At 38.8% G+C, this 25,605-nt stretch overlaps 1 protein-coding gene across 10 annotated transcripts in view; it reads right to left on the bottom strand.

Moving 5' to 3' along the window:
- MAGI2 (membrane associated guanylate kinase, WW and PDZ domain containing 2) overlaps positions 1–25,605 on the bottom strand; it is a 717,920-nt gene that overhangs the window by 540,000 nt on the left and 152,315 nt on the right. The gene's annotated exons all lie outside the window — the stretch shown is intronic.

The raw sequence follows: 25,605 nt of genomic DNA, 5'->3' as shown, positions 1-25,605 counted from the left end.
TGCTGCCATCCTTATGAGAAGCTCAGGCAGTTTTATGAAAGTTAAAAACTACATGACTGACAATTGCTGAAAGAAACAGTGACCCAAAACTCCCACTGAAATTTCACGAAGTATCAGAGGTAAGAAGGAAATAATTTTATCACTTTTGCCACCAAAGTTTCAACAGAGGTGAGACCATGTCCTTTGCTGCTTTACTCTCCAATATCAAAGAAACATTAATTAAAAACTAACCATAATCTTGTAAACTGTTAAACCCCACAATTTGTAGCCCTTTACATTGATTTAAAATAAAAGTTGATGGCAGAAAGGGTTAGCAGCTTCTGGGTTTTGAAATGGGAAAGTCCAAAACACTCTCATCCAGTACAAACATGGAATAATATTGTCAACACACTTAGGAAAACACCAGCTCTCCTCAAGTTCATTGGCAACAGCAGGAAGAACACATCCTGAGGTTAAAGAAACACATTTTCTTCTACTGAAATATTTTCTATTACATAAATGCTCACAAATGTGCAAAAGCATTGCTTTTCTAAACACACAAACAAAAGCTGGCAACCAGAAATATTAAGAACAAAACCTTATATATTGCTCAGCAGCCTGAAATTATCAATGAAATCATGGAGGAAAAATGCAAGCAAACTTATACCACACAGTTCCCAATATCAGCAGTGATTTCAGGCTTTGCTGTTAACTCCAATTTAATTGGGTGTTGACTTTTCAATTTCCAAATAACAAAACCTTTTGATTTTTCTATTAAGTTCCAAGTGTACTGAACAGGCAGATGCAACCTGCATTACAGCTCTCTACTACTGCAGCACCAGCAACTGTGGCAATGAGCAGAGCACAGCATTGTGCTGTGCAGTGTTGGGTGCCTGTAGCAGAAAAAGGCTCAGCTCTGAAAAGCTTAAAGCCTTTGCAAAAATTGCAAGAAGGACAACAAAAGGGTGCAATGAGCAACACAGAACTTTTGGGATTAAAAAAAGCATCCAGCCAAAGATGTGACCACAGGACAGTACTTCTGACATGGACAAACCATGCACTGCCTAATCAGTTTATATTTTTTATCTTATATTTTTATCTCATATTTTTTAATAGCATTTCACTACTGAATATCCATTACCAACTGTTTTCCTTTTAGTAATACAGAATTTTAACTGACAGTGACTTACAGGATTCAGAAAATTCCTTCCCATTCAGACTTTTTACTCAGATGCTGATGCTCTAAGTACCTATGAATGATTTTAATGTACTTGTGGTGGAGAAATTCAAAGCAAGGCATTTACCAAGATATAAATTTGTCCTATACAGATTGCATTGCAAGTGGAAATGATCTACAGTAACATTTAGACCCAGAACCCCATGGCTTAACGTTTTTATGTTACTGAGAACTTTTGCCTTTGGCTGTCCAAGCTTAAAAATCAATTCACTACTTTAAACTTTATGTTGCTGATGTCATTTTTATTGTTGAACTCAACGATCTGAAAACTTCAAAGAACAAGATCATGAAAAATTGCTTCCCATTTACCACAGTTTGAAGCAAAAGGTGACCAGTTTCAAGTCTTCAGTTTATCTTTGCCCTTGTGGAGCATGAAACTCTGCAGGATTGCAACTTTGTGATGAGTAGAACCACATTTGAATCTCCAGCTAAAATGTTTGGCTCTCACATGCCCTGTTCATATTCTTTTCCACTTTAACAAACTCCTAATACCTCTCTCTCTTTTCAGTTTTATGACTGACTTTTATTGATCTATTTCTGCTCTCAGCTATGTTTACTACCAGTTTATAGCAATATAATCAAGATCAGACTTCACTTCAGTGCCTGTGAAGACGTTTTCCTAAACAAAATAAAACTTGTACCCATGAATCTATGATTCCTAAATAATTCTTGGTGATCTTTTGGTACTGGATCTGATTTTCTCAATGTTGACTCTTCTTTGCATCTCAGAACCAAGACAGATTGCATATACCTGAAATGTTAAACACCTAATGAAAAGTCATTCATGTCTACCTGGGATCCACTGTCTCCTTTTCCTCACTCCTTCATCAGAGGGGAGGACTTAGCTGCATCACCCAGTGACATAAACAAGCAGAAAACCAGGGTTTTTTATTTTCCAGACCCCTGGTTCACGCTGTTCCCCTCTGAGCCCATCAGCCATCCCCTTCTCCGCCAGCACCCAGCCACACCACGGCTGCAGCTCCGTGCAGGAGCCCCTCCACCCTCACACAGGGTGCTCATCTTTGCGTGGGCCCTTTCCCATCAGCAGGCTGTCTTCCCTCATCCTAGTGCTGCCAGGCGATCAAAGGGCACATTATCACTGCTTTGATGTGAGAGGACAGAGAACAATTCTTGCTAATTGACAGCATTTTCACCATTTGCTGACAACCAGAACACTAGGTTTGGCCTGAAGCCCTGGATGCTGGCTTATGCTTTTCATTCCTCATGGTGCTAAACTGCAATGATTGAACATTATAAACAGATATTTGGAGAGAATATCTCCATCACTCCATTTTTATTTGAGCTTTCTTCTGTAGACAGGCTTTTTATTTGTTTCCTTCCATTAGCAAACTCATCTTTTTTTTTCCTCTGTACCTTTATTTATGCAACAGATGATTTTTTGTTTTATCTAAATATTTTCTGTCATTCTAAATTGATTGCCTTGATGACTGTGCAATTTGGTGTCTGAAATCAAAACACTGAAAATGTCACTGTGTAAGCTACAACGTCTTAGCTTTATTTTTATCAGGCCATAGAGTCTCTCCTCAGATTCTTGTTTTCTTAAATGTGTTTGAATGGAGCTGTAAAACAAGTCTCCTGCAAGAAATGGTCGGTCAGTGAATGGTTATTGCTTCAGCGGGAGCAATCACACAGTATCACCGAATGTCAAATGGACAGTGTTAATTCTTTGGTGTTTGCCTGGTAATTACAGAGCATGGGAAAATGCCTCTTAACCTGGAGGCAGTAACTACAACTGCTGACACACTGTTACTAGCAGCTCTGGTATCATGAACAAGCTGGCAGGGAGATTAGTGCTCCCAAAGTCAATACTTGCCAGCAGTTATTGAAGCATGTGTTGTGAGATACTTTGGAAAGTTACAATAAGGAGTAGCTGATGCTGCAGCTCTGTTTATTGGATTGCAACTCCTCTTTCTCCTGTGCCAGGGGGCACAAAACCCTCTGTGCAGACTCTGCAACACTCAAAGAACAGCTCTGTAATGTTGGTCTTGAAGGATCCATTTGATTACTTCTAATTGGGGATTTGGACTCTAGAACAGGACTCTGACAAATTCACAGAAGAATCATTTAATGGTTTGGGTTGGAAGAGACCTTAAAGATCACCTAATTCCAACCTCTCTTGCCATGGGCAGGAACACCTTCCACAAGACCAGGTTGCTCAGAGTCCCACCCAACCTGGCCTTGAACACTTCCAGGGATGGGGCATCCACAACTTTCCTGGGCAACCTGTTCCAGTGCCTCACCAGCTCACAGTAAAGGATTTCTTCCTAGTATCTAATCTAAACCTACTCTCTTTCAGTTTGAAGCCATTCTTCCTTGTCCCGTCACTACAGGCCCTTGTAAAATGTTTCCCTCCATTTTTCTTGTAGGTACTGGAAGGCTGTAATTTTGTTACCCTGAAGCCTTCTCTTCCAGGCTGCACAATCCCAGTTTTCTCAGCCTCTCCTTGAAGGAGAGGCTCCATCCCTCCAATCATCTTAGTGCCCTTCCGCTGGACTTGCTGCAACAGATTGATGCCCTTCCTGTGCTGGGGATCCCAGAGCTGGATGCAGCACTGCAGGTAGGGTCAGAACGGAGCAGAGGGGCAGAATCCCCTCCCTTGTCCTGCTGCCCACACTGCTTTGGATGCAACCCAGGACACACTTGGCTTTCTGGGCTGTGGGTGCACATTGCTGGGTCACATCCGGCCTCTCATCCAGCAGCATCCCCATTGCCATTGAAGACTGAGACACAGCAGTTGTTGAATATCTCAGCCTTCTCCTCATCCATGACCAGTTTACCAGCACTGGTTACTGGGGTAGGTCAGGGTGAGGAGGAAGGGGTGTTGTTGTTGGTCAACCTTTGTTGACCTCCTTTTTGTGGTTAACATATCCGTAGAAGCCTTCTAGTTCTAACACAATTCCTAAACTGAGGGGGAGAGGCAGATAAGTTATTTTCACCCAAGTTCTTTTTCCCTGTCAAGCACAAGGTGTAAGATGGGCATAATTTCTGTCTATCCAGTTGCTCCAGTTTAGTGTCTCCAGTAGCAGGAGACACACCTGTGGGAATGGGATCAGCTGACGGAACAGCTTTGGGGCAAGCCAAAGGCAAGAGCTGGGTGGGCTCTGGACAGCTCAGCACCCAGTTCCATTCTCAGTGTAAAGCCATTATGTATATTGGAAAAATACTCCATTTTTTTCTTATTTTTTTAAGGTAAAAATATTCCTCCCCACTCCCAGCACCAGGGAGTTTATTAATGTTCTGAAGAGCTTCAAGAAGAGTGTTATTTGATAAGGTACATTTAAAACACATCTGATTACAATTTGCAGCAAAGTGAGAAGTTACTAGACATCTGTCATGTAATTGCTCTGTCATTAATTAATTTTATCAAAATGCTACTGCTTTTGTGATATTGCTGGAAAGTTTATTTTAAACTAGTATGAAAGAAAATGTTTTTGCATTACCACCAGCTGCTATGAAAACTTTTGAACTCTGCTTAAAATAAAACTGGAAATTAAATATTCTTGTTTCCCCTTCTGATGTTACTAAAATCAGTTAAAACTAAGACATATATGGTTGATATTATGATTAAGAATGAGAGAAAACCAGCAAGAAGGATAAGAAAGAAGGAATGGCATGTTCTGGCTAGCCTTGGATAGTTGGTAAGAATTCTTAGGTAAGAATCCTCAGCACATATTAGAGTCAGGTTTTTTTAAATCCTTCCTTACATAGTAAGATTTTTTTAGATAAATTCAGCACCGCGGATGCTTGATCTTCAGCCTCCCAATTGAAACAGCTGGCCTAACAAAGGCATAAGAAGCTTTGTGTCTCTAAGCCCCTGACCGAGTTAGGCAATGATCACTGACTTGCCATATGGCTGATAAAAAGAAATATTGAGTAGTTCAGTGATCACCACTTATCCCTTGCTCTGACTGAGACAACAATTTTGTGGAGAAAACAAGGGTTCAGGGGCACTGAGGAAAAAAGAAGGTGGTAGGAAACTGTAAGTAATTTCATGTATTTAAAAAAAAAAAATTCTTCTGGTGCTATTTAGGGACATGGCCCAGGCTAAGATAGCTTGCTCAAGAAGGAGCAGGGGCTGGCAGTAAGAGGACATTCTTTCTATATGGACCGACCACCCAGAACATAAGGCCAGCTTCAGGCAGAGGCAAAATAAGTAGATGTCCACATTGGCAGACTGTCCTAGTAAGAGATGTCCTTGCTGTCAGCTCTCCTCAATGGCATGGTCCTGAGGTGATGACCTTGCTGTTATTACTGCCACCAGCAACAGCCTGTGTGCCTGGGACAGTGTAAACAGAGGGAGGTGCTCCCACTCTTGCCCCACACTGCAGCAGCCAGAGAGAGAGAATTTTCTCCTTTACTTTGAGCAAAAAGTGCTCAGTTTTGTCTGAATTAACAAGCAGCATTGAGCTGGTTCTGATGATGAACATTTTTCACTACCAGTAGCACTGAGAAATAACAGCTCCTGGCCCAGGGATAGCAGTAAGCCTGGCCTATCCATAGCACACAACTCTACTGTATCACCCCTGGCTTTTGCTTGCCCTCTGCATCCCTTACCCTAGGTTTGTGAATCTTCCAGCCTTACTCCAAATTCCCTCCTTACTCTGTTTGGGCTCCTGCTTTTCTTCTCCACCTCTGCTAAACCTTTCCTTTCATTGTACCTTGCAGAAATTCTTTCCTTTCCCGTTGGGTCTTCTGATGCATCTCCTCCTGCCTTCACTGCTCTCTGCCGATTCCCAAGCACTGTCTCCCCAAACACTCTAAACTCCCAAGTGGGTCATGTTTGAAACTATTATTATGGTTCAGCAAACAAAAAGCAGTTCTGTAACAGGCAGTATTTGGCTGAACTTGAATATAAAGCACAGAATATTCTGCTGCTTCTTATTTTCTAAGGCAACTCAACAATATATATTGTCAAAACTTTATTCGCCTGTAGTCTCTTTTACCTTTATATCAAATAATCCCCTATTTCTTTCCAGAGCCTGTTGAATAAGTATTTTTCATGCTTTTTTCAGCCTGTAGACATTGATCTTCTGAACTTTTATCAATAATTGCAAGATCCTGTAGCAAATGATGCATCAATGACTTACAGTTTTTTAGAATAGTTTCTTAAAAGACACTGTGGAAGGGGGACCATCAGTGGGTTTCCATTCTTGCAAAATAAGCATACTTGTGGATGCTGCCTTAAATTTTCTTATTATATCAATAATTTAATTTACAATTCTGTTTGTTTGGGTTTTTAAAATAAAACCTCTAAGTCAAAAGCTGCAGCTGAAATCATGAATGTGACAGACAGTATGCTGTTTGCCAACAGAATCTAAAAGATGTAATGTGAATGAACTTAATGTGTAGATTTAGATTCTTTTTTTTTTTTTGGACAAAGGTTGGATATCATTACAGAAAAAAAAAATCCCAAAAGAATGGTTGTTCAAACTAATGGTTATCTTTTCTTCTCACTGTTTACTCATAAATTCTATTAATGCTAATGAGTTGCTTGCATTTATTAAAGAGGGAATATATCTACCTCCATAAATAGATTTATCTAATGGTACTATGCTTTGGGTTTAAGTACTTTGCTGGAATGCAGCCAAAATCATAAGTCCCATCACCTTCTTTAGCACAATATGAATTCCAGGTTGCTGCTCTCACCTTGAAGACCTCACTGAGCACTACAGCTCCTCATGTATTTGTTCACAGTGTTGCATTCTTATGCCACTGATTTCTAAGTAAAAAAACAGAGCATGACCAACAACATGGTATTCTGATGGCTGCTGATTACTTTGATAAAATTTGATACCTGAAAGCCTGAAGGACAGAGATGGTGTGATGTGACCATAAGTACTCAAACATTCACAGAGAGTTAAAAAATCACATGGGTAGTTGATGGCTAGGAAATCCTTCTGAGCATTTAACAAAATAGTTTTTACTTGTAAAACTAAGCCTGACTGTTTTTCACTGAACCAGTTTCTGTATACCTTTGGTAGGTCTAACAGCTGTAATTCCTCAATTGAGATGTAAGGTGCACTCTTATATTTGGTCAAGTTGGCTTCACGAAATTTTAAAAAAAAAAAAAAAAAAAAAGATTGCTTAATGGAGAAAGCAATTTTTACTATGAACCTACCACTCCACTTTCTTGCAATTTTCTTTTGCTCCTGTTGTCTTGGAGATACTTTGCACATAGGGATGAAACAAACAGTGGAAAATAAGATAATCTCATAAAAATAATTCCAGTCTCAAGGAGAGCAGATTTGTTTGGGCACCTATTATATATAATATATATTTTATATTTTTCTTTTAACAACTATGGGGATAAAGAGTTAAGAAATTATGAATTTTAGACACTGTAGGTGCTGAACAAACAAATTCAGAGATTGAATACAAGTCAAAAATGTCAGCAAGATGAATTGTTAAAGGACTAGGATCAGGATGCCTGGGTCAAGATTGGTAGTTTATTTCATCTTAACTTTTCTAGAGCTGCAGCATGGGGCTTGTGAAGACAGAGGTAGATATAACGGGTATGTTTGGAAGAAAATTTGGGGAAAAGTGGATCAAACCGTTAAATAGCAAACTTTAAAAAAAAACCCAGATTTGTTTTGCAAACTTATTTTCAGTCTAAGTGGAAAAATGTAGCAGCATTAGACTAGACTAAAATCCCTTAATGTTTTTTATTGGATGAATACATTATCTTTGAATGAGAAAATCAATGCATTGTTGATGTGCTTGGCAAAGATTTGTGCTCATCAAAATTGTTCCTGATGGATTAATTTTCAGGATAGAGGTACCATTGTTTGGAGTAGTATGTGACATATTTTTGTACTGCTTTCAAATTACTGAAATCACTGCCTTAGGAAATGGAAGAAAACCCAAGATGTTTTCTCTGAATACAAATGTACAACGTATTCCTTCCCCTTTTAGGAGCTAACCTTTGCCTTCCATTACAGGTCTTTTCTATGGGTATGCTGTATTCAGTCACATGTGACATGACAGTCACATTTGTTACATGTGTGACAAAACCAAAGCTATATTAAAAATGGAATATTTTGGTTTTTTTGAAGACATGATCTAAGTGCTTTCAAATACAACATACACATCAGACCTGTAATTATGCTATTGTCTAGTCAGTGTCTCTGTTAATCCTGCAAATACCTATTTCCATTCTGTTAAGGATATTATCCGCTGCTACTGAAGTGAGAAGTGAGAATTCATTTGATTTTATTGGTTTTGGGGTGCCAGTGGCAGTGAGAAAGGATATTCTAGAATTGATAGTCTTGCTTCTTGGTCATTTCAATTTAAACTTCAGGATCAGAAAAGATGAACCACATAAAACTCATTCATAATCATAATGAGTGTATTTCACTGCAGTTATTCAGCACAACAGAAACACACACCACAATTTCATCTCTCTTGTTAAGATTTAGAAGCTGTTCCAGTGCTGAATAACTTCTAGAAGTGAATAAGCCACCAGCTTCTTTTCTTTTGTGAGTTCTGTAATCCACTCCAATCCATTTTAAATGTGGAAGTGATACTGGTGATATGTAGGCTCCACAGAGATCTTGGGATCAGTCATCTTTCATGTTGCTAGAAAGTACCTCATTATCTAATAAAATCAGAAATCTTACAGTAACTTTTTTGTTAGATCAGGTAGTGTCATTGGGTCTAAATGACATGTTTTGATGCTTCTTTACCATGTCTTTGTATGCATTGTACACATATTTTGTTCTGTGCAAAATCTAGATGAAAAAGCAGCTCAACTTACTGCTAGCTTGAGACTGAAGTAAAAGAATTAGAAACATTAGGTGACTTGGTTGCCCTGAAATAAAATCCTTTAAATATTTGTACAGCTTTATAAAAATATTACCTGTTGTTATCAAGCTGTGAGGATCAAAGAAGGAAAATGCTATTATTAAATATAATGCATGTGACATCTACATACTCCCTAAATAGAGAATAAATTTTTTCGTTTGTGGGGCATATTTGGATGGTGTCCACAATAATAAAATACAGGGTTAAATCTGTAGAAACCTTCTCTACTATTAATCAAGTTCTTTAGTAAAGCCACTTTCCAAATAGCCTTGGGCCATATTCTTCTCAGTAGAACAGAAATAATTCCAATTGATTAGTTGATCACAAATTGAAGAAGTCCTATGAGATGTTCAGAGAGTGAAGTTCAAAGATTACTTCTAGATTATAGCATGAAGTTCAGTCTGGTCTCTGGCCCCTAGAGCAGCTGGCATAGTCTGGCTCACACCCCTACTGCTATTTTCTTTTCCAGTCAGGGACAGTGGCAGTAGTACTGCAAGAAACTTCATTATCTTATCCCTTACACTTTTTTCACTGGAAAATTTCTTCACCAGATATGTTTTTCACAAATTTAATCCTTATTTTGGGGCTTGAGAAGATTTTCAAGTCAGTAATCTACACCTTCTTACATATATTTGCAGGCAGCTTTAAGAGCAGTTTATACAATTCCCTGTGAGAATTTTCAGTTAAATTTTCATTCTGGTTTACTTTGTAATCAACTTTGTTCCCAAGATGCTTGCCTGTTACTTAGAGATCAGAGCCACACGTGCTTTTCTGAATGTCAACAGGAGCTGCATCTAATACTTCTTTATAAATATCCTGGGCCTCACTGGGTGCTTTCTACTACATGAAGGTCCCAAATAGTCAAACCAAATCAGCTCCCTCTTTTGTTGATGGGGAAGGTTTTCTGCAGTAGAAGTTCTAAACTCCAAGGAAGTCAGAGGAGCATCAATTCATGTTTGAAAGATTATCTTTACAGCAATAAACATGTAGCAATTTATTTCTGAAGCATCAGATCTCTCCGAGTAATCTTTACACTTGAAAGTGCAAACAACACCAAAGCCCCAGCAATTTGAATAGGGCATGAAAAATGCTGAATAATGATATTCTGTAAGCCTCAGTAATGAAATTAATCTCAACACCTTTTAAATACAAGGCTTTAATTTAACAGATTTCAACAGGGGTTTTTGTCTACTTCTGACAGAAGCAAAATAGAAGAAAAAGGGCATTTGACAGCTAAAAATGCTTTATTATGTAAAGGTCTTTGCCCTCCTAAGGCAGAAGAACATTCCTGCAGCCATTATTAATTCTACAAAATGCTACCCTGCCCAACTACGAAGGCAATGGTGATGCTTGTGCCACTGCATGGGGCTGGAGCTCAGCACTGAGCTGGATCATCACAGAGCTGCCCATGGGCATTTGCCACTTTTACACAGCTCCCTTACACTGGGGTCAAAGCTCTCCCCATTTCCACAACAAGATTTTTACAGACAAATCAATTAATTAGGTAATGGCAGAAGAAGTTTCTGATTTTACTACAGTAATTCAGTCATGTCTGATTAATTTTCCAATTCCAAACACTTTTGAACCAAGCTCAAAAGAAGGAGCCTGCACTGGTGGGGGCTGTGAAAGAACTTGCATGTGTGTGCAGGTGGCCCAAACAGAACTGCCCCTAAGCAAGAAGATGGAAGAGCAGGTGACACCATGTGGAACGTTTAGACATCAAAACAACCCCCTAACAAGTCAGACAGACTCGAGGAGAACTAATTTGATATTAAAATAATAATAATGAAGCATGCCTTAAGACAAGCAGGTAATCTTATAAGAAATTTCCCCGTCCCTCTCTGATGCAAGCGTGTGCAGCTGCAAAGCACTAATGAGCATTTTCTATTTCACCTGCAGGTTAGCAGGTGGCTGCAATAAATACCTCCAGGTAGGTAGATTTGTGTTTCACAACCTTACAGACCTCTCTGGGATGTGTTATGGTGAAGAGTACTACAAGATATCTTTATTATTATAAAAATACACTCAACATCTACTCTCTGGGTATTCACAAAATACTGTCTCTGTTTTCCAGATCTCTTAAACAAACTGCTGTAACCCCCCTCCAGGGAAATGCTGCTAAATGCCAAGAGGATGCATGCACTCATAAACACCCACTGTCGTTCTCTAATTGAAAAGAAAAATATTAATATAGCAGCTCTACCTGTACTAAAAAACCCACATTTGTTTCTAGAACAACTTCCAATCTGCCCTGAGCTGCTGTTTGAACAAATCTCTATCACCATGATTTTATTTCAGCACATAAATGGAATCAGCTATGCTTCACTGAGCTCCTTTTTTCTCCCTCTTCCTTTTTTCTTTACATAATGGAACTGTCTCAAATTAATAGGTTGGTTTCCACATCTTATGAATTTTGACTGCCTTTTGAATACAGAAGCATATTCACTGCAGTTTAAATTTCTTTGGACTAGTATATATGCACTTCCAAAAACTCATATACAAATAGAAGTGGCACTCCTATTCCAAATAGCACTTAATGGTCTTTTGCTACTTCACCCCTCTACGATGTCAAATATAATACTCCCAATCTGATTAACAAGGTGTGCTTCCAACACTCCACTTGGATGCCCAATATAAGTTTCATTCTTATTAAACCTAGCAGCATTTGCTCTTTATTCCAGCTCATTCAAGGTCAGTGCAAATGAAATAAAAAGTTACATTTTAATTACAAGATGTGATTTAGGTTTGCTTAGGAATGACAAGAGATGGTGACAGTCCATCTGGTTTTTACATTCTGGATGGCTACTTCAACATGCAAGATTCGATATCAAAGCATCCTCATCATAATGATGAAACCTTGTCAAAAATTATGTAGAAAAAATGTTAATGGGATTGGTCCAAACATAAAATTGTAGGAAGATGTGGTGGTTTAACCCTGCCTGGATGCCAGGTGCCCACTAAAGCTGTTCTATCTCTCCTATTGTCAGCTGGACAAAGAGGAAATATAATGAGAGGCTCATGGGTTGAGAAATGGACAGAGAGAGATCAGACACCAATTACCATCCTGGGCAAAACAAATCTGACTCACAGAAATTAGTTTAATTTATTACCAATCAAATCTGAATAAGGTAATGAGAAACAAAACCCAATGTTAAAAACACTTTGCCTCCACCTCTCCATTCTTCCTGGCCTGAACCTCCCTCTGAATTTTCTGCCTCATCTCTTCAGCAGCACAGGGGGACAGGGAATGGGGGACGTGGTCAGTTCATCCCACATTGTCTCTGCCACAGTTTCCTTCCCAGCGGGAGGACTCCTCTCACTCTTCCCCTGCTCCATTGTGGGGTCCCTCCCACACAAAACACTTCTCCATTAACTTCTCCCAGGCGAGTTCTTCCCAGAGGCAGTCTGTCATGAACTACTCCAGTGTGAGTCTCTCCCATGGGATGCAGGGGCCATAAGTCCTGACAGCAAACTTGCTCCAGCATGGGCCCTTCTCTCCATAGGACCACAGGTCCTGCCAGGAGCCTGCTCCAGCAAAGGCCTCCTATAGGGTCACAGCGTCCCTTGCACATTCACCTGCTCCACTGTGGGGTCCTCCAGAGGTTGCAGGTGGGTCCCTGCTCCCCCATGGACCTCCCTGCGCTGCAGGGACACAGCTGCCTCACCATGGGCTGCAGGGGAATCTGCTCCGGCACCTGGAGCACCTCCTGCCCCAACCTGGGTGTCTGCAGGGCTGTTTCTCTCACATACTCTCACTGGCTGTAAGAAAACTAGAGATAACTTTGAGCTAAAAGAACCAGGCACTTTCATTCTTTGAAACAAACTCTCCCTCAGGGTACAACTCAAGCAAGTGTGGGCTCATAAGAACACCTGTTGGCCTCAGCTTCTTTCTCTGGGTACAGCCACAGGTTTAACACATACAGGCATAACTAAGAATGGACAGAATGCAAATTATGTTGTAATTAATGCAAGTCAACTATCACACTAAGATATAAAGCAATGTGACAATATAAGCCAGAATCCCAGCATTCCTTGTGAAATGGAAAGAACAAGACAGCAGAAAATATCAGCAGGGCCCTACACATCACACACGATGGTGACACAAGAAGCTGTTAGGTGATTGCTTGCAGCATATCTTGTAAAATTATCTATGTAAAGAGAAATACACGTGTAAGAAAATCCCTGGTTATTGGACCACTAAAAAATGCATTAAATTGCTTAAATGGTTCCTTCAAGTGCTCAGCATACTTTTGTGGGCCATAAAAATAATTAATCTCATTTCTCACGGTCAGTAACCTCCCTACTGAACATATCTCTGTTTACCAGACAGAAATACGCCATCTAATGACAGAATGACCTACTGTGTAACCACTGGATTAAATAAAGGAGAAAAAAGATTCATGCATGCCTCAAGTCAGAGAATTATTTGTTGTATTTATATTGCATTGCCAAAGGTCATCATGTGCTATAAATCTACACTTCACAATTCCTTGAAGAAATGTAAATTATATATTTTACTAGAAACATATAAACTTCATGTTAGAACTGTACAGGGTCTGTATCACTCAAATAATTTAAATATTCCAAATATAATAGGGTGTCTATAAATATTTCATGCAACTAGGAAAATCTTGTTCATATGCCTGTTGATTCCCCACAGTTCCCATGAATGAGGAACCCAAATGATCCTATGCCTTCAAAGGCAGTGGCTTATGAAATCCCATTTACCCTGCACACCTGCACTTTCAGCAACAGCAGCCTCACTTACCTAACACTTGCTTCCATGGGTGAAGCACAAACCAAAATATAAAGTCTTATTTTGCTAGGAGTCAGATGTCAGTCTTTGTGGAAAATAAGCACGATCATTAGATTTGTTTGGGGGTATTTTTGTCAATTTTTATTTTAAACAGCTATGGGGGAAAAAAAAAAGAAAGAACAAACTGTATTTTTGTGTTTTTGAAATTCTGCAAACTGTAACAACTCTAGTGGAACATGGGTTAGAACAGGAGCATTTCATGTCATTTGCTGAAATGTCAGCAATGGATGCCTATGTCACTTGCTGAAAAGTGAAAACATTACATTGCTTCAATTACAGTTGCAAGAGTAGGAAACAAGTAAACAGCTGTGTTTATACTCCCTTTAACTGAACGTGAAAATCTCATGGATAGCTACCAAAGCCATATACCAGCTATGAGTGTCCATCCACATATTTGTAACTGAGAAAAAAGGGACATAATTTAGTCTCAAACATGGGTCCCATAGCATGAACTTGACTGTTTCAACAGCTCCTGACAGCTCATAGAGATGCTACAGGAACAAGGCCTGCTGAGAAATCTCTGAGCTGTCATGTTGAAGCACTGACATGCTACACACTCAGTTTATTTGAACACTAAAATTTTCATGGCTTTTACTTGAGATTTCTGTTACTAATTTAGTAATGAAAGATCTTTCGTGCCTCATTTGGGCAGATCAGGTAATTATGAAGTAATAAAAGCATGAAGGCTTGTGTGGGCTACCTTTACATGTGATCAGTAGATCTGCTGCCTCTGAAGATGACCGTAGGACTGCCACAAATAAAGATCCCTGGTGTGTGTGTCAGCAGGTAGATGTTCAGCTCTTGTCCTGCTCCAAAAAGGATGCATTTGTATGCACCCTACATTAATATGTCTATTTGAAAGGAGCTTGAAGGAACCTGACACTTCCTTAGACAGTTAATATTTTAAGGATTAAAGCACACGAAGTATCAAAGTATGCATCTGAATTTTTTGAGATAAACACACAATCATAATGGACTCTATTGACTGAAAATGCAATTATGGGTTCAAATAATTTCAGACAGACATTGTTTATGACTAATCTTTAATAACTATAAGCCATTTGCTTAGTTACTGCTTTGAAAAAGACATTCAAATTTGTAATGAATAATGCTAAAAATGATCTGACCTCAGGAAAAACACAGCAGAATATGCAATTAATTATGTGCTTTGCAGCTAAAGACACTGTAAGTATAACAGAACATATATAATTCCATAAGCATGGTCTAAGGGATTGGGGTTTTTTTAAGTCCAGAGAAGAGAAAGCTTCAGGGATAGCTACCTCACCCTACCGACAAATATCAAATGAGTGACCAAGAAGAGAGCTCTCTACTGAAGTGCAGAAGAGAGGTGATGGGCATGACTTGAAAGGGAGGGATCCTACTGGGTATAAGAAAAAAAATAAAATCACTCTGAGGATAATTAAGCACTGGAACAGGATTCCCAGAGGCTGCAGGTTCTTGTTCTTGGAGTTTCCAAGACCCATTTGGACAAAGCCTGGAGCAACCTGCTCTGAATTCTGTGTTGCTTCTGCTTTCAGCACATGGACTCTTGAGACCTTTCCCACCTGGGTGAATATATGCTGCTGAAATTACCTGATGAAGTTAAAGTTTTCAGTTAAGAACTGCAATCTGTTCAAGGGCTGGTCAGAAAAATGCACTTACATGAGAAAAATGCAGGTATGGTTTTTCTCTCGTGCCTTTAGCAAGGGTAAAATAAGATAACATGTATATTAGTTTTTATATAAAAAGAGTAATGTGATGTTAAGACTGCTTTCCCCCAGGAGTTTAAAAACTCCTTAAAGAAACAAGGCAAAGACTCAGATAAATGGCTGAAAAGAGAGATGTGCAACACCTGTATTTCAGAATAAAGGTTGACATTCGGTCCCTGAGAGATTTTGTTCATCAGGATCACATTATAGAAAGACAGCTGCCAGGAATTGCCACATAATGCATTTGAGGTCTATATACAAGATCTAGAGAAAATAACTGCTTTCCAATGTTATTTATAATAAATATATTTCAAGCTCATGGAGACCTAAAGCTAAAACTATGGTACAGACTAGAAACACTTGTTTGTAGACAACCTGATCTAAACAATACAATACCCAAAGTATGCCTGCTTAAATTGAGGTTTTTCAGTTTGCTTTTCTAATGACAGGATGCTTTTCTATTGGATTCAGCTCTGCTTCCATATAAGTCACTGAAAAAAGTTTCGTTAACTTTATGGGAACAGATTGGGCCCTCATTACTGAATCATTTTTCATGAATCTTAAAATATGTGGAAAGGAGACACATCTGTTAATCTAAAATGGAAGACTCTGGAGCTGTTGTCCTGGAGATCATCAAGCATCTTAGGCAATGCAGATGCCATGAAGAAGCAGTTCTGCTCAGCTCACTATTTGTTTGTTGACTCATATTTAGGTCTTGAATTCAGGGACCCATACACTGGAGCATAGTTGCTGTAGGTTTGACTCTGGTTACAAGGTCTGAGCTCACAACATAATTGGCTAAATGTGACATAAAATCACTCCTCCAGGTGCCAGCAGTCCATGGCTACAGTTTGAAACTCCCAGTACTCCAGTGTAAACCCAGTTGCTTTTCTGGATAAAATAATGACAATGACTGAAATGGCCTGGGACAGAGAATGTGTCACCACTCAGTTCATGCACTTAGGTCCTGATGTATTTGCTTCCCCAGTCCTGAAGAGCTGGTTCAAAAGTGAAGATATGATTTTCAGGTAAATGCTGGGGAAGATTTATTTCATATTTTTGATAATCTTCAACACAATGATGGATTGATTTATATCATACAGCTATTCTTATATCTTTCACTGGGTCAGAGAGGGTGAGAAAATGAATCAGTTCAGATACTTAGGGTAAAGCACAACTGCTTAGTGATATTAAATTTTTGGCATAATCCATCAAGATTTTTTCTTGAATGACCACTTGGTCACCAGGGTCATAGTTATAGCACCCACACAAGAACCCTCTGTTCACTTCAGTCCTGGCCTGATCAAGTTTAGTACTCATGCCCTGAGAAAAGGAGCTGCAACCTCACTTCTAGCGTGGGTTTGAACTGAGAACCGATATGTTCAGCTGCTGCAGGACTTTGCTTAACTAGAGACAGAGTCAGAACTTAGTCCTGTCCTTTCCACAGTTCCTTCCTTTTCAAGCCTTCTGTAATAGATGTTTGCCAGGGGTAGGGATATGCCTTAGGAGGCCAGAGATTATAAAGAAAAATTAACAGGGTAGCTTCCAAGACCAGCATACTTTGGAACTAGCAGTAATTTAGGAAAATTGTGCAAAACTACTCTTGTGGCAAAACCCACTGGTCTTCCTTCTCACTGCTTTTTTTCTGAGAAAAGAGAAGCCCAATTCAGATCCAAACCACCTCAAATTTAACTTTTGTCACTCAATTGCTTCAGAGTTTTACAGATAATGTTAACAGTGCTCAGTTACATATTATGGACCTGGATTTGTTTGAAATTGAAAAGGTTAGAGATAGAATTGGTTCATATCTATCCCACAAATACTTTTAATGAAAATATTATCCTTTCTGTTCTTCCCCCTGCCTCAAAATTTTAAAAATTCCTATTCCCATGATATTCTCCTTTTATCTTTCCATAATTGTAATAAAGTACTTACTGCTTGAGATGGCTTTTGTAGCTCCAGCTGCACTTCAGCATTTAATAAACTATAAAAGCCATTTATTGCTTCATGGACTCAATCTCCAGGAACATTATCACTTAACTATATGATTGCCCAAAGCAAAAAAATGAAAGCTGTCTATATGGTAGATAGATGCCCCATTCTTTTTGTGTAGTTCTAGTATCCAAAAGCAAATTATGGCTATTTTCTACCACTAGTAATGTACCTTTACAAAATCAGAGAAAGAAAATGTACATACCGTGCTCACACTAAAACTATTTTTAGGGAAAACCACCAGCTGGTAACTTCAGCTCTCAAATTATAAAAGATAAAAAAAATAAGAAAAAGGAAAGCAACCCGGATGTTTTACAGGTGTAGAAACCAGAATGCCACTATCCCAGTGCTCACTGCTGAGCCTAAAGTAGGAAATATTTCTCTCTCATTTGCACCACTTTTTTTTTCAATACTGAACATCCTGTCCTCTGCCATTGCATTTCTCAATTATTCAGTGCAGCTTTTCAAGTTGGCATTTATCTTTGCTATACAGAATAATTTACTGTCATCAGCAAGTTTTACTGTAATTTTCCAGATGATTCATGACCAGGTAAAAACCCACAATTTTTTTTTAAAACTCTACCACTGAATACCCTGTAATATGACAATCATATTCCTGTCCTGTTTCCTGAATATTTTTAGCCAGTGCAAGTATATTCTCTTGTATCTTATTCTTTCCTTACTCTTCTGTAACCTTGCCTACTGTCACCTCAACTTGAGGCAGATGCCTGTCTCTGTGAAGGAGGCCATTCAAAAAAAAACCAAAACAAACCACTTAATTACCTCATTGGTCTTATCAACCTTGCATACTGCTTTAACTCCTACATAATAAGGCTCTAGAATGTATCCTGTACCCCTTCCCCACTGGCATCTTCTCTGAGGACTTTGCAAGTCCATTCTTACAGCATATTCCAAACACTGTACACCTCTGCACGACACAAGCACAGCCTTTGCTGCTCTTTCCTGCAGACTTTGCTTCCTCGTGTACTGTGAGTCGCAAGCCTTTTGATACCAATGAAATAACATGACTTGTACTAAATAATTAACTACTTGATCCTTTTGGGACCTCCAAGTCTTAATGAAAAATTTCAGTTTTCTTGAATGTTAAAAAAGGATGTTTTCTCTCAGAAGAAATCAGAAGGAAGTCCTTTAGTACAGTAACTCAGTTTTGGCTTACCCAAATCCAATCATATTCCTGTTGATAACTTTTCATGAGTTGTTTTCACTAATCACCCTTCAGCTTTTGATAAAAGAGTGAAGGAGGTTTAAACCATCCACTTGACAACATGGCATCTTCATTTCACATTTGGTCTTTTCTCTACAAAATTCTCATTTTCTTTCAAAAGCTGATTAAATGCAATGCAGTTTTAACCCTTTGTGAAAAATGGTGAGAAGTCTTATAAATCAAATTACTCATTTTTATTATTTAGAATTCCATAAATCTGAATAACCACTCATCAGATTAAAACAATCAAAAAAAGAAACAGAAACTCAACATATTTGACTTATTTTTTTCACACAGCAGTAGTGTGGTTTACTTGGTTGGTTGAGGTGTGAAGTTTTTTTCTGGTTTTGGTGGGCTTTTTTCTCTTAACAGTATTTGTATAGCACTTCATTCCTGCTCCTTCCATAACTGCACTAAAAATAATATATAAACTGAAAGGAATCACTCTGCCTGTTGCTGAAATTCACTGATAAAAGGCAACAGATGTTGAATAACACGAATCAGCCACTGAAGAGAGGACAAAAAAAAAAAAAAAAAAAAGGAAGAAAAATTAATTTGCAAAGGCATCCCAGGACACAGGATATTTATACATCTGCATCAGCAGAGCCTCTGAATTCAATGGAAATGACACCCAGCATCTAAACTACATTATATTAACCATCAGTGCAAAGTGTGCCCATGTGCATTAAATTGTTCATCTCTAAGAGAACAGGGATTCATATTAAGAAAGAAGAAACAGCATTTTCGAAAGCATCAGAAGAAATCAAATTGCTCTTCCTTGTTGCTGTATCACCCAGTCGGTGTCACTTCTCTGTGGAGGAGGCTAAGAGAGGAGGAGCAAGGCAGGAAAGGCACATTTCAGCTCTCCTTTTATCTGCTCCCGACTGCCAGAACATAGGACGGAATCCAGTCTCACCTGAAAGCTCAGTGGCTCTATGTTTCCTATGTTAGTTTCAGAATAAACTGAAATTTGATAAATGCAGCATACCCTTCCTGACCGATGGCAGATGCTCTCTCTGCCAACTGATCATCTTGGTTCAACACCAGCTTTCTTTCATGTAACTTACATGGTTTTAGCACATTCTCCCCAAAATAACTCTACTTCAAAACTGGAGAAGAATAGACTCAACATACTTAGTACAATATATCAAGTAATCAGCCAGAAGACTAGGACACATTAGTGTGTTAAAAAATCACTCATAATTATGAACTAATGGGAGTGTAAGAAGCAACAATTACTTCAGTACCAGGTAAAGACACATTTCCAAGCTGTGGAAGAAGGTTGGAGCTTTTTTTTGAACCATCCTTGGTTGGAGCTTTCCTGGGGCCACTCCACATAAACCTGTAACTACAGCTGTTGTACATGACAGAGTGCTATTCCCAGTACTGACAGTGAGATTTTTCAGGCTGTTTAATTGATAAAACTCAAAAGATCTATGATCTTTTAGTGTCCTTATGAACTTTTCACCATCTACAGGTAGTTAATGAATTAACAATACTCCTACTATAAAAACAATGGGATTTTTTCAAAGGTTTTAGGGACCACAGTTTGAAAGAGGGGTGCTAGGCATTTCTTGCAGCAAAAATTATCTTTCTTCAGCGTCCTGCTATGATTCACAGCATATTAGTTTTGTCACCAGGTAGGAAGTGATAAAAAAGGGATTTTTACACTGATACTCACAAGTCATTCGAGCTTCCCTGCTCACACTATACCCAAGTGGGGCAGAAAGAGTTGCAGCAGAGGAAAAGCAATCTGACACGTACATAGGGCTGGGCAGCTGAAAGCCATAAGCATCATCAAAGCAAGGGGGAGATTGCAGCATGAGCAACGTTAGGGTATGTTCTGAATCTAGGATAAGGAGATTTGAGAGGGAATAGATAAAGGGATGCAGAGAGATAAACACATGTGCATGAAAGCAGGAAAGATTATGAAGGACACAAAGCTGACTGGGCACCGGAAAAAATGGAGAGCTGGAATGGGAAGATCAGGACTGTGAAATGTTTCAGGGGATTACAGAGCAAGGGAAGGTGCAATATAAGGATAAAAATAATGACAGGGAAAGAGAAAGGAAGGGAGAAACCAAGACTTTGGGCACTTAATTTCTGCATGTAATAAAAATGCAATTTCAGGGCAAGAAAGCAAGAATTTTGCTGTTTTCTGCAGCCCTTTTCCACAGCAAGGAGCACTGATATCTGAGTATTTTATGTATAGTTGTGTGAGGCTTTTCTGTTAAGTGATTATTATGACTATTTTTATTATATTTACATGCCATTAATTTTCACGACTTTTTTTTAATAGTTTATAAAATAGCAAATTTACAAAATATATCAGCTGAATTACTTGATATTTAAAGAGATACTATATTAATCATGCCAACAACAAATCAGCCATGCTTAACATGTTTCCAAAATCCTAAGGAATAAGCACAAGTTTTTCAGTAGGAGCCAGAGAAGACAATATTCCTATTACCCATCTTGTTGCTTCTATACCAACTATGACAAATACTGATTTTGTCTATGATCTCAGTTTCCCTTAAAATTTAAATGCAAACAACTGTAAGTGTAGAGGTCCCTGTTTAAGACACATGTTGGGAACACAATTCTATTTTGATGAATCATGGGCTGCTCCTGACGTAATTCAGCACAGGGAGGTCCACATCTTCTGCATTAGGTTAGGTAATGGGATGAGTAATGGAAGTCCAGGCTAGGTAATTTTCAATGCGAATTAATAATTTTGAAGACCAGAACCCTATGTTTAACTTTTGCACTAGAACATTTTTTTAGTATTATCACAATAGACAAAAGGCTGAGCTCAAATTATGTGCTTTACTTTCATTTGAACAAATTTATGTGAATATTTGCTTCGCATTTTTCTCAGAACTTTTAGTAATAGAAGGAAATTTGTAGATGGCTGTAGATAGAAACCTGTGGATAGTTGCCAATTTTCTACCATTACAATGTCAGTCAGTAATAAAATAAAATAAAATCCTGCCTACTGTAAATGTTTAATACTGCTTTCTCATCCAAACAGAAATCATGAAACAGTAGACTTTTAAAAAGGTGCTTGACTAAAGCAGTGAATGAAGCCTAAATGGGAATAGAAAGGATAAAGCTGTCAGTATTAATGCACACATGCTTTTCACATGACATTGCCTTTATATTTCTAACCTGTTATGCAAAAAATGTCTCTGGAAAAAGAAAAGGTTTTCAACAGTTACGCCTTCTGGGAAGAAAGATTGTGATAATATCTTTGCAGAAAATACAATTGCATCACAGGAACAAACTCCAGAACATATGGCCTAATTTGGCCTAATTTGGCCTAATTTAATCTAACTCACCGATGAGAAAATATTTCCTTGTATGATTTCCAGTTCTCAGTACTTGGGCACCATTGAATAGCTCATGCAAATAGATTGAATCATCTTTTTTACACGACTAAAAATGAAGCGAATTTAAGGGATAATAAAAACAGACTGTAGGACAGGATTATCAGTTTAATTAGAGACTGCATTTTGAATTCCATCACATTTCTCTGAGTTTACTGCAAGACTTTTGAGTTTGAGACTTCATCAACAGCACACCCTGGCATTTCCATTGCAAATGCTGAAAACTGAAATCTTTACTGAAGCTTTTAAGGATTTTTCAGATTGTGAAGACTACAGAAGGTCTTTGGTGGATAGAGACTTTGGCTGGGAACCAGGGGTTGAACTTCAGGCTCTCACACACTTCCTCAGCTCCCCAGACAAATGAGGGGGATGGCAGCTCTGTTTATCTCTCTGGGCTGAAAGCCCACCATCTAGTTACTGAGATTAACCAAGATACTGTCTGTCAGCTCAAGTCACCACATGTATGTTTATAGCCAGCCGTGAACAGGAGATTTCACTCAAGTTTAAACTAACACCCTCTCTCTTCCTTTACCCATGAAAGCAGATCAGCTCACATGTATTTTTTCCCAAGTGACAAGAAGACCACATGCAGTAAGCATTTCTCAGATAAGGGGTTCTCAGATGAGGGAGAAGCTACCTTGATCATTTGTCATTTTATGAACATACCTTTATTATATGTATACAGAGTCTCAAATAAGAGATTCTTCTTGCCCGTTGCTCTGAACAATAATATTTTGGCCTTTCTGCCATTCTGTTCCTTTAGAAAATGAGAACTGACTTCTCTCAAGGGGATTAGAGCTGACACTCAATAAAATGGCTGCGTTGATGAGTTGGATAGTTCCGCCTAGGAAGAATGAAATGTAAGTTGTACATGACATTTTCAACCTTCGTTGAACTTCCTGCAATTAAACACATTAACATTTTAAATTCTAATATTTTAACAGCTGCTTAGAGCTTTACACTGTGAGAATACCCTGATGCTCTGCAAGGAGTGAGTGCCAGTATTTGCTGTGTTCCCATCCTGGATCCCCAGGACCTTCCAAATTGGTTCAAAAGGTAGAGTTAAAATAATTCTGCATATCTGTCTCTTCTGGGTTTGCAATCTTTCCCCATCCATTCAAAGCGGCTCTGCTACCCAGATGTTAGGCACTATTTGTGTGCACCAGACTGGTCGCAAGTATTTCCATGCCACCTTTTGAGTACAAAAGGCCAAAAATTGACATCAAGCAGTGTGGTTTTATGACCTTCATTCCTCATCAAGACCCTAAGAATAAGTTCCGAATAATTTTTTTGGTTGCTGTTGATCCCAAACATTTCAAATGTATGTACTTTAAGCCTGGTGGAAGAGAAGATTTCATTTGACAGAGATTTCAACATGGCACAGCTCCTTAAGACACTAAATACAGCTTATGACACAGTAATCCTCTGAATTCAATGAGCTCGAGATGAGTTTGGCTGTCCCAGTATCTCAGCACCCACAGATGCCACAGTGTACATTCCACGATCTCAGCACCCACAGATGCCACGCTACATTCAATGCGCTGAACTTCCCTGCATAAAGCAGTACATCACCTCTGCAGGAAGGGTGTGGGCATGAGATCAAACATGTGGGCTAAGGAGTCCATATCTAGGCTCCTAAAACCTACTATAATCTCTGTATATAAACACATACACAAAACTAGCCTAAGTTTCAGATGGTCTGAAAGTATTCCCTTACAAATGGCTTCTGGACTGTCAGTACTTCTGTGTGGGAAAAAAAAACCTCAACCAAACAAAACCCACCTATAAAGGGGCAATATGCAGGGGAAAGGAGGTGAAAAAAAGACAGCAAAACATCTGGGATCCACTTCTCAATGCAAGACTGTTGTGCTGTTTTAGAGTGCAGGACCAGTTATTTATTGCCTGCCAAAAAAAAGAAGACACCAGGGCAACTTTATGTGGTTCTTGGACACTTGACCGCCAAGCTGAACATCCAGAGCAGCACAGGTCTCCATTAGCTCTTGTGTCATGTCAAGATATGCTCTGCAAATACCTCAGATATTGCAGGACATCTAAAATTGCATTAGGCATCCATAGTCAAGCAATGGAGTCCTACTCCAGATGTGACATCTTGGTTATTTACTGGTCTCTGAGTTTGTGGGATTATTCAGGTTGTTTCCACTACCCCCAAATATCAATCTGTCTCAACATAAGCTACTTCTGTGTGTCATTGTTTCCTTCAAACAAATAGAATAAAGTCCTTTCAAAATTGCAAGTGTCTCAACTCTAACAGAAAAAATAACCATCTTTAGTGCACATCTACTTCTGAAGAGCAGCGACACTGAGTCAGACAACAGTGCGTTCATAAAACAGAACATTTGTAGCAAAGGGTAAGAAAAGACAGCACACTGTATGCAAGACAATACATTAAGATAAGCATTGTGCAAGTTACTTATTCCCATTCAGCTCATTCCAATTCTGTTTTAACAGTGTTTCCATATGTGTAGAGACCCCTTGAAAACGTAAGCAACAAAACGTGAACAAATCTGTACAGGAAAAAGTCCTAAGATTTTATCAGGTCCAATGCTGATTTGAATAAAATGAGACACTTCTTGGAAGAAAAAGAAGTCAAAGTTTAAAAAAAAGTCAAGTAAAAGAGGGAACAGATCAATGAGATTAACACCTCTGATAGACCAGAATTATGATTTCCTAACTATGGTCAAAATCATACAAAAAAATAAAATGGAAGACAATAGTTATTTTAAGAAATATACAGCTGAGTGACAAGTCCACAGGGATCTACCCTAGCATTAAATTCCATTGCAGCTCTAGATTACATTTCTGCTGCTTGAGAACAAGAAAGGCAGAACAAACTCAGACAACACTATCTGTACTGCAACTTGCTCCAAGTCAAGCCCTTTGTTCTGCTCAAATGAGCAATGGACAGGCTATCACTGCTCTCTGACAGCACTTCCCCAGGCTGGCCTAATAATTAAAAATAAATCCAACTGTACCATGACAGTATTTACACAACATTTGTCACTGGGGAAGCTTTGGCGACTATCTTCTTTCCTTTTAATAGTTCATCTTAAAGTGTATGTTTGTGGCTTTGTGGAATCCCATCAAGAAGGAAAGAAAAGGTGCAATTAAGACATTGTGGGAAGCACTTGCAGCACCATCCGGAAAACATTGCTGGCGAATCAGTGGTACTAGAGATGTACTGGAAAGCCAGGAGAACATAGCTGGCTCCAAATCTGCAGGTACTAAACTTCGCCAGGGATGAACGCTTTTTTGTTTTTGTTGTGCCATTAGGGCATATTCTCTCCTGCAAACTTTTCTATGACATTCAGTTTCACCAATCCTTGACTACCTATCAATGCCTGAGATCTGTCACCTACAAAGCAGGACTCATAAAGCCTAGAGGGAGATTTAATGGTACTTCATGCAGCATTAAACAAGGA

Source organism: Corvus cornix, chromosome 1A (assembly GCF_000738735.6).
Source record: "Corvus cornix cornix isolate S_Up_H32 chromosome 1A, ASM73873v5, whole genome shotgun sequence".
In the NCBI taxonomy this organism is placed as follows: domain Eukaryota; kingdom Metazoa; phylum Chordata; class Aves; order Passeriformes; family Corvidae; genus Corvus; species Corvus cornix.
Note: the sequence above shows the minus strand (reverse complement) of the source record. Positions and strands in the feature narration are given on the sequence as shown.